The sequence below is a fragment of the Pseudopodoces humilis genome, chromosome 17 (genome assembly GCF_049639895.1).
Source record: "Pseudopodoces humilis isolate 2021_Gansu_Grassland_sample_001 chromosome 17, ASM4963989v1, whole genome shotgun sequence".
Taxonomy (NCBI): domain Eukaryota; kingdom Metazoa; phylum Chordata; class Aves; order Passeriformes; family Paridae; genus Pseudopodoces; species Pseudopodoces humilis.
This window is the reverse complement of record NC_142216.1, coordinates 6,524,306-6,537,200: the sequence shown is the minus strand read 5'-3', so window position 1 is coordinate 6,537,200 and position 12,895 is coordinate 6,524,306.

Sequence of the window (12,895 nt, the reverse complement as noted above, 5' to 3'; positions counted from 1 at the left end):
CCCAGATCCCCTCCTCTGGGTCCCCTCCCCAGGCTCCTCCCACACCCCCTGTCCTTCCACTGACCCTTCAGTCCCCAAGTGTCCCCCCTGCCCCACGCCAGCCTGCTCCCTAGGACCCCGGGCACCATGGAGGGGTGGGGAAGAGGGATCACGAGGCTCCTCAGTCCCAGGGACTCCCAAGAACAGCAAAGGGAGGATGGGCTTCTCCCTCCTAGCTTTAGACACAGGCAGGGAGGATGGAGTCAAGGGACCAGGACCAAGCCAGTTTCAGCCAGGGCTCAGGGGCTTGCAGGAGCACAGGGAGGGGTGCAGGGGACAGGAGCAGGAGGTAGGGATGGATAACTGTGTTCTGTGCTCTTCCCTGCACGCAGGAACCCCTGCTCACTCAACAGCTCGGAAGGGCTGGGCTAAGCCCTTCAGTGAGGTTTGATTAATCCCCAGGGGCTCATCTCTCATTTCTTCCGCCCGCTCCTCCTCTCCCTTTCCCTCAGTCCTTCCCACCACTTGCCTCCCGTTTCTTCCACAAAGCCTTTAGTTTTGAACAATATCCTCCTCTTGGAAAAACCTGGACTTGACTGAAGGGAAATAGAGGCGGGGGATCCCTGTCTCCTGGGTCCTGTGTTCTCCTGTACACATGGCTCTGTACACACCCCAAAACAGAGACAGAGTGATCACCAGGGGTTGTAATCAGAGCTCTTTCCAAATAATAAATAATGGTCCACTTGGGTGAGTATTACAGATGAGAGAGGAAATTGAAGATGTCAGGCCTGAGACATGGCAGAGAAACTGTTCAAGGCAACACAGATCAGTGATAAACTATGTCTTGCTTGGGGCCAGAGGATGAGAGGAGGGAGGTGCAGGAAGGGGCAGCAGAAGGGATGTGTGGCCACAGGAGTGGTTTGGAGCCCACCTACGAGGAGCAGGGCTGGATCCCAGCTCTGAGGAGCAAGAGCAGAGACAAGCACCTTCAGGGTGTGTGGATTTGCTGCTCCACAGCCGTGTGGTGGGGTCACATCCAGCTCACACCCTCAGGATGAGGAGACACAGACTGGGAGAGTCATCCTGGGTTTAAGCTGCTGTCGGTGGCCAAAGCTCAGAGGGCTGAAAGGAGGGAAGGAGATGGCAGCAGGGATGTGGGCACATGCTGACACGGAGAGGGGACTTTCTGTGCCAGCCAGGGCAGCCAGCTCAGCTAAATCAGTGATGGGTCCAAGCTGGCCCCGGGTCTGGGGAGGAAACAGCAGGGTTAACTTAGCTGAGGGAGCTTTTCCAAGAGCCAAAGGGTGACTAAATAGTGAATTTGTTGGCAGTGACCCTGATCAGAAGGTTCAGGGACAGCTGGCTGAGTCTCAGCAGCACATGGACACCTTCTGGGTGCTCCTCCAAGAAAGGATAAAAGGGTGAAAAGCAGCAAGGGGTACAGTGAAAACAGTCTAGATCCCAGGAAATGGGGTGCAATGGGGCCCTCCAACCAGCCTCACTGATATCATGGCAGGAGACAGGAGCAGGGAGCAGCTAGCAGGGAGGAGGAGGAAGAAATGACAAGCCTGGAGCTTTGGGGTCAGGACGATTTAAGCTGTCTGCACAGCTGCTCTGAGAGTGATTAATGCATCACAAGGTCTAAGGAAGGAAAAAGTACTCAGGGCCTGCAGGCAACCCCTCAGCCACTCTTAATTCAAGGCAGTGACTTGTCCAGCCTCACTCAAAGATGTCTCAAGAGCCAGGAGCTTCCTTGGAGAGCTCCAGCATGTTGCACAATGGGGAGATTTCCCCTGGCAGCCGGCCCAGCCATGAATGCTGAGCCAGCCAGCAGACCCTGCCTGCTTTGGTCCTGCATCTGCCCTGGCAAGGACAGCCCTGCTCTTCCCTGTCGCTGCAGCTGCTGTGACAAAAGACACTGAATCTCCCTCCCAGCCTGGTCTGCAGTGGCATTACCAGCTCAGGGTGATGGGGAGGCCCATCAGGTGAGCTGGGTGCTGGCTGTGGGGCTGGCAGCAGCTCTGTGGGCAGAGCATCACCCACCCACACCCTGGCTCAGCCCTTCCAGGTGCCTGCAGACCCTGCCCAGCTGGAGCCAAGGTCCCCATGCTGAGGAATCACTCATCAGCCAGGGTAAAATCACCAGCCAAAGCCCAAAATGCTCCTTTTTGGTGCTTTTACACCCAGGAGCACGACCTGTGAGGCATCAAACCCTGACCAGTGCCTGGACCAAGTCCCTCCATGTCCTTGCAGCTGGCACAGCTCCTCCCATTTGCACAGCTGGTTCTCTGACCAAATATTGAATTATTACTTTTTCTTTTTTTTTTAAGCATTAATTTTATGTGGCCTGGGGCAAGAATGAAAATAAACACAGCCCTTCCTGCTTTTTTCTCCCCACCACCCTTCGGCTCCGGCCGCACTTGCATTTTGGCTCCGAAAGTGCTCGCTGCAAATGGGGTTATGCAAACAGGCTCCACATATTTCTCTGCGCCTGAGATCTGCCACGAGGGCCACACAGCAAAGTTTAAAACTAAGCCTCAAATCTTTCTCTTTTTTTTTTACTTTTTTCTCCCCCTTTTCTTTATTTTTTAACCCTTCCCGGGGCTGTAGCTGTTTCAGCCCTCAATACTGCCTTTCTCTTGCCATCAATGGGGCATTATGGCAGGGGATTTATTGGAAGCAGAACTCCCAGGCTTTACAATGGGAGCTCTGTGCAAGGCAAATATTGCACAATCTGTTTGCACGCCGTCAGCTCACTGCCCTTCCCCTTCGACAGCCCCACTCACGCCTCAGCCTCCGGCCTGCTGAAACAGGACCTTAAAAATCAGAAAAATGAAAGGTTTTTAATAAGTCCCCTCTCTTCTGCTTCAGAGCAAGACATTTGACCTAACAGGGCATGAGGGAGCCTCGAAAAAACACCTCTTGTCGCTCTCGCCTCTTAGATGTTTAAGGGTTTCCACTCTCCCTGGCCAACGTGTGATGCATTTACTCTTTTATTGGCATGATGAAAGAACCTAGGCAAGTCTGGAGAAGAAGGGAGCAGCCCCAGGAATGGGGAAAGGTTGTTTTGTCTAGAAGTGGGGGAAAAGGCTGACAGAAGGGGTTGGCCAGGTAATTTGTGATGAAGGAAAGAGGCTGGAGGCATTGCCAGTCCCAAGCCCAGGAGAGGATGGGGCTGGAGGTGAGCACCTCTCCATTGACTTTGGGAGCCTCCAAGTAGTTCTGGACATCATGCCCTCAAACTGGTGAATGGCTCTGTCCTGGACTTCTCCCTGCCACATGCACTCTTTGCTCCCCAGTGCGTCATCCTCCAGGGATAGCCCCAAGGCCCATCTTCCCTCCCTGGTGCATTTCAGGCAAGCAGCATTTCTGCCAGGCAGTGCCAGGACCTGCCTCCTCCCCACCAGCCCTCCATATTCTTTTGCCCAGTCTAGGACCTCATTTTTCCCACACAGAGCCCAGCACCTCTCTGCCTCTGGCCACATGGACCCTGTGGATAGAAACCAATTTTTTAGTGACAACCGCTGCGGCAAGACCGCGACCAGATTACAGGGGTGGGGTTTGGGTTGGGGGAACTCAGAGGTTTTTGAACACGCCATAATTCACTCTCTGGGAGCTGGAGCCAGAGGAGGAGAAAACAGCAAATCTGCATCAGTTCCTGGTTATGCAATCATTGCTGAAAGGACGAGGAGCGGTGCAGCAGCAGCCGTGGCACAGGATGCCAGAGCCACCAGGGTAGCATGTTGTGGAGCAGAGAGGAGAGCATCAGCTGTCCCTCTGACAGGGGCTCTGAATTTTTTTCAAAATCCAAATGGTCTTTTTTTTCAATTCCCTGCCTGTATTTCACACCATTTGAGCAGCTGAAAATAATCATCACCATCAAAATGCACTTGGAAGCCATAGCATAGTATTAGAGTCTTTTCTAATGTAAACCATAGCCTCTAACAACACATGCTGGGCTTGGCCAGGGTTTGTTCCCCATCAAAACACTGCTGCTCCCCTTCCTCCTCTCTGGGTCCTGCAGTACCAGAAAAATAGGAAATCGAAGCCCTGAATAAGAAAAGTTCCTCTTAGGGTAAGGAATTTTTCTTGGTTTTGGTCACTGTGATGATGCATCTCAATGATTCTGCAAATCCTCCTGTGAAATTACTTCTACACCTTCCTGCTCATATTTGTTTTCTTCCTTCCCTTTCATTCAGGAGACTTCAGTCCATCAGCTTCCCTTCCTTCACATAATATTCTTTCCCTTGCCTTTCTCCACCCTCTGGGAAACTGCAGCTCACCGCCTTCTCCTCTCCTTTCTCTAACGACTTGCTTTGAAGAGCTGGAGAGGAGCCCATGGGTTTGGCACCGCTCCCTCTTTCCCATGCCTTATGGCAAGCTTTCCACGTCGCCTGGGTGCTCTCCCTCCTCGTCCTGCTCCCTCTTCTCAAGCCCAAAATCCAGAACTCCCCTGAAGCGAGGTGCTCCCCACTGGAGCTTTGCGGCAGAGCCCCAGGCTCACGTCGTGGCTTGGCAGTCTGGATGGAGAATTCCCTTTGCTGTGAGCCAGGGATGAACTGAGATGTGGATCCCCACAGGTTTTGGAGAGGGTGACAGGAAGCAACTCAAGTCTGGCTTTGCAGGCTGGACAGGCTGAAGATGAGGAACCTGCCCAGGTGTGGTGGTGTCTGATAGAAGACAGAGAGCACATGGGCAGGGCCTGGTCCTGCCAGGCTCCTGGGGTGGACTTGACTTTGTCCCCAACACACTCACCTTCCAGAAGGACTGGATTGCTAAAAAATGTATAAAAAAAAGAGTCAGCAGTTCCCTGGCCTCTGAGGGCTCTCTTTGAAGCAGAGAAGGTCCCAAGGCAGCGGAAGGAAGGATTTAAGCATTTAGCATAGCTGGTTTCTGGCAGCATTGCCATGTGACCCTGACACTGGCTTCCCCAGCTTATTGATTTTGGACTCCCCCACCTTCATTCCTGACACGATTTATCATGGGAGACACAGAAACTTCTCAATGCTCAAATTATGCAAGATGCTGGCATCACTTTCAGCCTCACCTGGGCTGGGAAAGAAAGAGTAATGGCAAATGTCTCCCCACCTCAAAGCCATTCCAGGCTGCAACCCAGCACCTTTGGTGGAGCCTCTGAACAGGCTTCCCTCCTGGAGCAGCCAGGGTCATTGGGTCTGCAGGGACCCAGCAAACCTGGGTCCATGGGAGCAGCCCCAGCCCCTCCATGTCCTCCTAATACCCCGCCAGGGTCCTGGCTCTCCTCCCAAGCCACAGCAGAGCAAGGGACTGGCCATCCTCTCCCCAGGGCTGGGCAGCCTCCTGGCTCCTGCCTGCCCTTAAATTCCATCTCCCCTTTCAGGTGCAGCCTCTTCAAAGGCAGCCTGTGGTGGCTTTGGGCTGGCAGGAGATGCGACGGCCGGTGGGCAGGGTGCCCACCCAGAGCTCTGCTTGCTGCCCTGAGCCAAGGCATGGAGGATGAGGAGGATGAAGCCCAGCACTCCCCGGCTTGGCTCAGGTGCCTGGCCCAGACAAGGAGCCCTTTCTCACCGCTGAGCTCACAGCAGGGCAGGGCAGGATGGCCTCAGCGCCCTGCTTGTTTATAACCTCGCTTCTGCACAAGGAAAACACACCTGCCCGTGCCAGCAGGGCTCGCACCTGTACCCCCTTCGGGCAAAAGGACGCATGTTTATCCAGGACGTGTTTCCTCAGCGCCCTGGGGGACCACGGCAGAGATGCTGCTGCTCCCCAGCACCAAGGCTTGTTTTCCATCCTGGCAGGAGATGAAGTCGGGAAGCTCAGGAGGGGCATTTCAAGGAGTTTTACATCAAGGCTGTCCAGAACCGCGCTGCTGGAGCAGGAAGAGGGCAGGGAGCATGTCTGGCCCGACCCCGCAGCTCCTGTCTGCCCACCCCATCCCTGCAGGCAGCAGCAAGCCCTGGCTACAGGCGTTGGAAGCTTCTGCTCCCACCCTTTCAAAAGGACTCTGTGCTGTTGAGCGCTGCCTGCGGAGTGGTTCAGAACAGGCAAAAAGCCCAATTAGACACTGCATTGCTTAATACAAAAGGTATCAATAATCCAGCAGGAGATGAGAGTTCTTTCTCGGCCAGGATGCCAAGAGCACAAATTGCTTTCTTGTAAGAGAAAGGCTTAATTTCCATAGAACATGACAGATTAAAGTACAAGTGGGTGGGTCCACTCTATTATTCATCAGTCTTCAGTGCTAACAGAAGAGGGTGTGCTGCCTCCTTTGAAGTTTCTTCGAAGGCCCAGGGTGCCCACAGACATTTTAGCAGGGTGGAAAGCAAGATACAAGGGAATGGAACTTTGAACGCTGAGCACCCACATTTCCCTTCACCCTGGGTTTGTAAAACAGCAGCCTTGTTGCTGCTATTGTTTCCCAAGAGGAGTCAAACCAGAAGGTCCTGGTTTAAACCCAGACACTCTCTGGACCTTAAACTAGCAGAAAAGAGGTCCAGGACAACCGTGATGCTGTATGAGCCATGCCCAAAGTCGGGCAGACCTTCCTTTCCTGGCTGTGCAGTGAGCTCTGTCAGCAGAGAAATCTAGGATTAAACTTTGGAGCTTGTATCCCCCCCTCCTGAATGGGAAACAGAGCAGAACAATGAGAATAAAACCCAGTTTCTCTCAGCTGAATTTCCTGAGGAGAATACTGGAGTATTACACTCAGAAAACTCCAGGAGTAATTCCTCAGAGGCAGCACATGGCATTTGCAGACAAACTCTGCAGGGTGAGATTGTGCCAGGGGAGGTTTAGATTGGATGTTGAGAAAAATTTCTTCACTGAAAGGGTAGTCAAGCATTGAAACAGGCTGCCCAGGGAAGTGGTGGAATCATCATCCCTGGAAGTGTTGAAACATGTAGATTTGGTGCTTGGAGACATGGCTTAGGAGTGAAACTGTCAGTTCTGGGTTAATGGTTGGACATGATGATCTTAGAGGGCTTTTCCAAACTTAATTATTCTAAGATTTTATTATGTAAATAACTTCATTCCAAGGCAGAGGGGCCTGGAGCAGCCTCCTCCTGGAGCCAGGGTGAGCTGTGTTCACTCCAGTGCAGGCAGCTGCCCACCAGGCACCAGTAGAACTACCAGATCAAGCAAAGAGATGCAGTTTCCTGAACAGAAAGCACCAAAACCAGCACTGGGAGACCAACATTGGCACCCAGCAGGACAAATGTAGAAAAGGGGTTGGAAGGGGCTGGAAGCAAAGTCCCAGGCTGGAACTGGGAGCTGGAGCTGAACCACAGCATGTGTACCAGGACTCAATGCCACGCACAAGGATGTTGGAGAAATGTGCTCTGCAGACACTGGATCTGGAGCACCATCCTCATATTCCAGTCCCACCTGTTACCATCGAGGGTTTTCTGCTTGTAATCACAGGCATAACTCACAGGGTGGTTGTTGGGAGGCTTGGAGTACCTATATCAATACTGCAGAGGGTGATTCATGATTATCTGCAGTAATCCAGAAGCTATACAAAAAATTGCTAATAATAGGTCTTCAAAACCAACATTTTAGTCAAGATAAAAAATGACTGGAACACAATCCAATCATGCTTTGCTAAAACTATAAATGGAAAGGTATAACCCATATTCAGCTCCCCTAAACACCAAGCTAAATGAAAACAGGGGATGCAGCTCAGTCCCAGGATCCAAGGCAGGGCTGGGATCCCGCTCTGGGAGAAGTTGATTCTCAAATACACTGAAAGCAACTCCCAGTGTACCAGGTGCCACAGGACAGGCTTAAATCCAGGATGACAGAGGGGATTTGAGAGGGGGAAAGCATGAGCACGGATTATGTAGCTGCCCTGGCAGCACATGACAGACTGTGTGCTGGCAACTGCAGAGCTGCCAGAGCCGAGGCTGCAGCGGTGGGGATGCGGATGTGGGGCCCTGCAGGGTTCATGGTCCTGCTGAACACCATTTATTTAAGGCTGCTGTGCGATCTGATGCACAGTTGCTAGGTGACCAGAGCCCAGGATGCGAGGATAACATGGGAACGGCTGCGCAGGTCAGCCCTGGTCCAGCTCCTCAGCATCACATCTCCAGGATGGTCTCTGGGATGCATCAGGATGTGCCTCCAGCACGAGGAGTGACATAAACACAGAGCTTGTGCAAGGGGACGCCATACACATGGTCCTGACCCTCAGCCCGAGCTCTCTGCCAGGGGAACAGAGCCTTCCCCAGCCCCAGGTCCCAAACCTTCCTCTTCCTTTCAGTTCCCACACTCCTCCTGCCTCCAGATGCCTGCTTACCCTGTTGGGAAATCTCTTCTCACCCCGCCTGACTTGCACTGTTTCATCTGCCTACGGATCGGATAAGCTGATAAAATGTGCTGAACGCACCAAACGGAGCCCGTTCCCTCCATCCGCTCCCTGCCGCCGCCTCATCCAAACCAGCACCACAGCGTCCAAGGCCCCGAAAATCTCTCTTGCCATTAACACTGTAGCAGAGCACGGCCTTTGCAGGGCCAAAGTAAACACGAAATCTGCAGGGATTTTTGTGGTATTGAGGACAACTTAACGACTGGAGCCTGAGGCAGATTTATTGTCACAATTTTCACTGAGGTCGGTAAAATCCAGCGTGTTGCAAGCCGGTCGTTAACATTGGCTTTAGGCTTTCACAGTTCTGCCTTGGGGAGTGGCAGAAAATGTTTCTGTATGTTGCTGTGGGACTGAAGGTAAGTGTGGGATCAGCTGTTCCTCACTGAAAACCCCTGGCCCCGTTAGTTTTGGCATAACCAGCCCCTCTTCCAACTTCCCCACCCTTCTCAAGGGAGAAAATGTTTTCTCCCACCTCCCTCTTGGAGGGCTTCACAGTCCCAGATGGTAAGGAAAGGTGGGCTTTAACCTCATGGCAGCTCCTGGGAGCCTAAAAGAGGAGTCTTTCTTACATTTTTTCCCTACCAAACCATCAGGCATTTCATACCAACCACTTAAATGAAACCAGACTGCTTAGTCCAAGCAATTACTCATAAGGAGCTTCTAATTACTTCTAGTATTTAAAGAGAACAGAGAAGAATATCCTTGCAATGTAAACTCAGTGAAGAAGTTGCAGCTGCAAGAAAAAGCCTGTGTTACTCAGGCACACACCCTCCTTCACATCACCCCATGTCCCTGCCACACGTGCACCTCCCGAGGCACTTAGGGGGCAATCACCCCTTTGTCCCCTTGTCTTTTTACCAATAACAGCATAAACAACACTTAGGAGTGAGGGGATTTGCAAATATACATCCCAATATGCCATATCCATACGTGCACTCCTGCAGCAGCGTGAGGGGTAAAAGGAATCCACACTCTGTGGGAAAATGTTGCCCAGCTCTCCGGCCAGGCAGCCCAAATTTCCCGGGAGGCAGGAGCAGCCCCCACCAGCTGCTCTCAGCAGCAGATAAGATCAGAGGTTGGCAGAGCCAGCCTCCTGTCTGCTGCACTGCGGGCTCTTCCCAGCCCAGCCCAGATGAAGTTGCGAGGGAGCTGGCTGGTGCTCCAGGCTGGAGATGCTGTGGAGCCCACTGCCCCAGCCTCCTGGAGGGAGGATGAGACTCCGGCTTGGAAACCTCCCAGAGCTCTTCCATCTTCTATCTTGGACACTGCCTCGGGCAGCTGCTCAGAAGCACAGGTTGTCCTTCTAGAAGCAGAATTGCAAAGATCATCCTGCAGGAAGCTCCTCGGTCCCTGACCACACTACACAAGGGGTGATGCTATGGTCTCAGGGAGAGAGGAGCCAGAAGGGACCACTGCTTGTGTCCAGGGAAGGCCACAAGGATTGGGATCTGCAACAGAGCCCCCACAGGGCCAAAAGACAACCAGCAGTACATGGTTGTGGCCATACAGAAAGCTGCAGCCTGTGAGGTGTGACATGTCCAGGGTGACCACACACTGACATCTTGGGCACATCCCAGGCAGAAAGAAGAGGAACAGGAGCATCTTTCCTTCTCAGTATCACTTCAGATGGCACAGATGTTCCTGGAGCATCCTTTCCAGTGGCACCAAGCTGCCTCCATCACAACCTTGTTTGAGTTCAGGTGGCTCCTCCACAAATCCATGTCTCCAAGCCTCAGCATGTTTGAAGCACTGGGAGGTGCAGGTTTGGCAGGCCACGAGCTCTGCATGAGCACAAAAGACAGACATGGAGCAGCTCTCTGTTTTTCCAGAATTACTATAAAACATGGGTTTCACATTAGACCACCAAGGGGGAGCAAGGGCAAGGCTTCTCTCCCTGTCTGCTACAGCAATTTTGGGGAGTTCCCCCCTTTTTTGGCAATAAAAATGGTTTGCTGATGCCTGAACTGATGCTAACTAAAGCTAGGTGGAATAAAAAGCCCCCAGCTCCTCAGTACCAGCATCCCATTTCCAGCCAGCACTCTCTCCCATCCAGGACTTCATCAAGGACTTTCCAAGAGTCTCTGGTTGCCTTCCAAAGGAGATTGCTGTCCTCTGCCAGCCCGGGACACCTTTGGGTTTGTCCTGGGCCACCACAGCACAGGATGGCACTCTGTCACCCTCTTGTGGCTTGCAAGGGCTGGCAGGCTGTGGCATTGAGGTGGCCACAACCAGGACCCCTGGTCCAGGGAAGGCAGGAGAGTGCCTTCAGCATCCTCCTTATTCCAGAATCCCTGCTTTGGCCTTTTGCTCCCAGGGATCAGGGGAGGTTATCCACCCCCGGAGGACTGGCTCTCCCAGCTCTCCTGCCCCATGAATTAGGAGTCTCCAAGGCAATTTCAAGTTCAAGGAAGAGCTTCCCTCGACATCCCTGCTCACCCCACACTCCCAGCGAGCCGTGGATAGTGCCTGCGAGTCACTCAGATTGGTTTGCTTTAAGGCACTCCCTCCTTCCCCGTTTAGGTGGCTGAAAATCTCCTGCCCAATTCCCAACCCACCCAAATCTCAGCTAGGAAATTAAGCCGCATCAGCCTCTGAGACTGAGAGAAATTCATTCAGTTTTATCTGAAAGCCATTTCAAGTATGTCCAGATTCCTAATGAAACTTGGATAAAGCCCCAGAGATTAATAACAGTGCAGGGCTTTTTCGGATAATGGTTTTCTTCTGTTTCCAAGAGAAACATATATATATGTGCTTTGGTGGAATCTCTGCATACATTTTTTTGGCAGAAAAGCCAAAATAAATCCTTGTACTGCAACAACCCTCGAGCAAGATAATGCAAAAATCTGTTTTCAATTCCTGTGTGTTGTTGTCATACACAGATAAACGGGCATCTCTGGCCATGCTTCCCCTCAGCAAGGCAGGGAGAACAGGGACTAATGTTGCTACAGAAACCCATCTTGGCTCTCCCCATCAGTACAGGGTCCAAATCTGGTCCCCCCCACGTTACTCCTTCACAAGCACATGTGTACATGTCGCTCCTGCCTTAAACTTGAGTTTTTCTGGTACATCAAAGTTACATCAGCCTGGAGAATGTGCTTGGAGCCAGTGTGGGGTTGTGTCCCACTTGAGCAGAGGCAAAGTTCCTCACAGTTCACCTGGGAAGCCCAGGAGCACACAGGTTTGGGTACCAGGAGCTTTCCATCCTGCCCACCTTCCTGTCTGGCAGAGAACAGGCTGAGCTTGTGCTGCAGAGAGCAGAGGTTGTGCTGGGTGAACCACTCACCCTTCTGTGGCTGCCTGGGCAGGCTCAGGGGGTTTGGGCTGCAGCCAGTCAGGCTGGCTCAGCACTCACACTTCCAGAGGATGAGGATGCTGTGAGCAGGACCATTGCCCTGCCCACCCCAGGCTGCTCATGCCACAAGCATCAGGAAGGGCTGGCAGCACCATGATTCGAGGCAAGGCTCATGCTGGTCTCCCCTGCCTTCAGACTGAGCCCTGCCAGAGCAGGGAAGACCCTTGCAGAGTGTCATGTCCCTTGTGGGGTCGCCCCTTAACCCATGGCCACTTGGTCAATGAGTGCAGGTCCTGGGGAAGCCATGTTCTTCTCAACTCTTCTCCTCCTGAGCCAAAACTGCTACGGAAGGAGCCCTCCATGACTGCCCAGAGCACTAATGCATCTGGCATCTGTCCATTCCACTCCCTTAACCACTGTGGCTTTTTCCATCTTCATAAGCAGGGAAAGCAATCAGCGTAATGAACGTCTCTGAGGCTCTCACCACGGCTCTCAGGATGTGCTAAACGAAATAAACACACATCAAGAGCCCATTAATGGCGTGCTCCCGTGCCCAGCAGCCACATTCAGGCACAAGGGGACCAGGAAGGGACACTAATGTACAAAGCAGAAACCCTCAGAAAGAGAGGCCTCAATTATTCCTTTTTTTCTCTCTCTCTTTTTAACCCTGTTTTCAAATTGCTGCCTCCCCACTGTTGGCACACGGCTGTACCCCACAGGGAGGGTGGTGGGACATGCTGCTGCAGTGATCCTCCCCTGGGTGATCCATCCTCCTGAGCTTTCCCAGCCTCCCAGACCCTACACAGGGGGGAATTCAGAGCAAACCACCAGCACAGGCAGTGGTTATGGTCAGAGACTGTGGGACAGAGACTGCCAGGCTGGGGGGACAGATGCTGCTGGTCTGGTGGGAGCACAAGCAACAGCCAACTGTCCTGAGGTGAAGTAATACGATACAGCCAAAGTAGTGGGGCAGCTCACTGCTGAAAACCAAGGCATTGTTCCTCCTTTCTCAGTCTCATATTGTGGCACTTAACCAGGAGCAAGATTTTGCTCTGGTCAGAGTGGAGCTGAGGAAGCTCAGGATGTTGGAAGGACACAAACCACAGCTCAGGTCCACAGCATGACCCCAGCACAAACAGTCCCTGCCTCCCCCTGCTGCCTCCTTCCCCTCCTTTTCCTAACGCACGCCTTTGGACTCCAGTTGGAGCAGCAAAGGATGCCTGATGGGAGAAAAATAATACCCCAGATCCCTGGCTTGATGAAGGCAAACAGAGCCCCTTTCC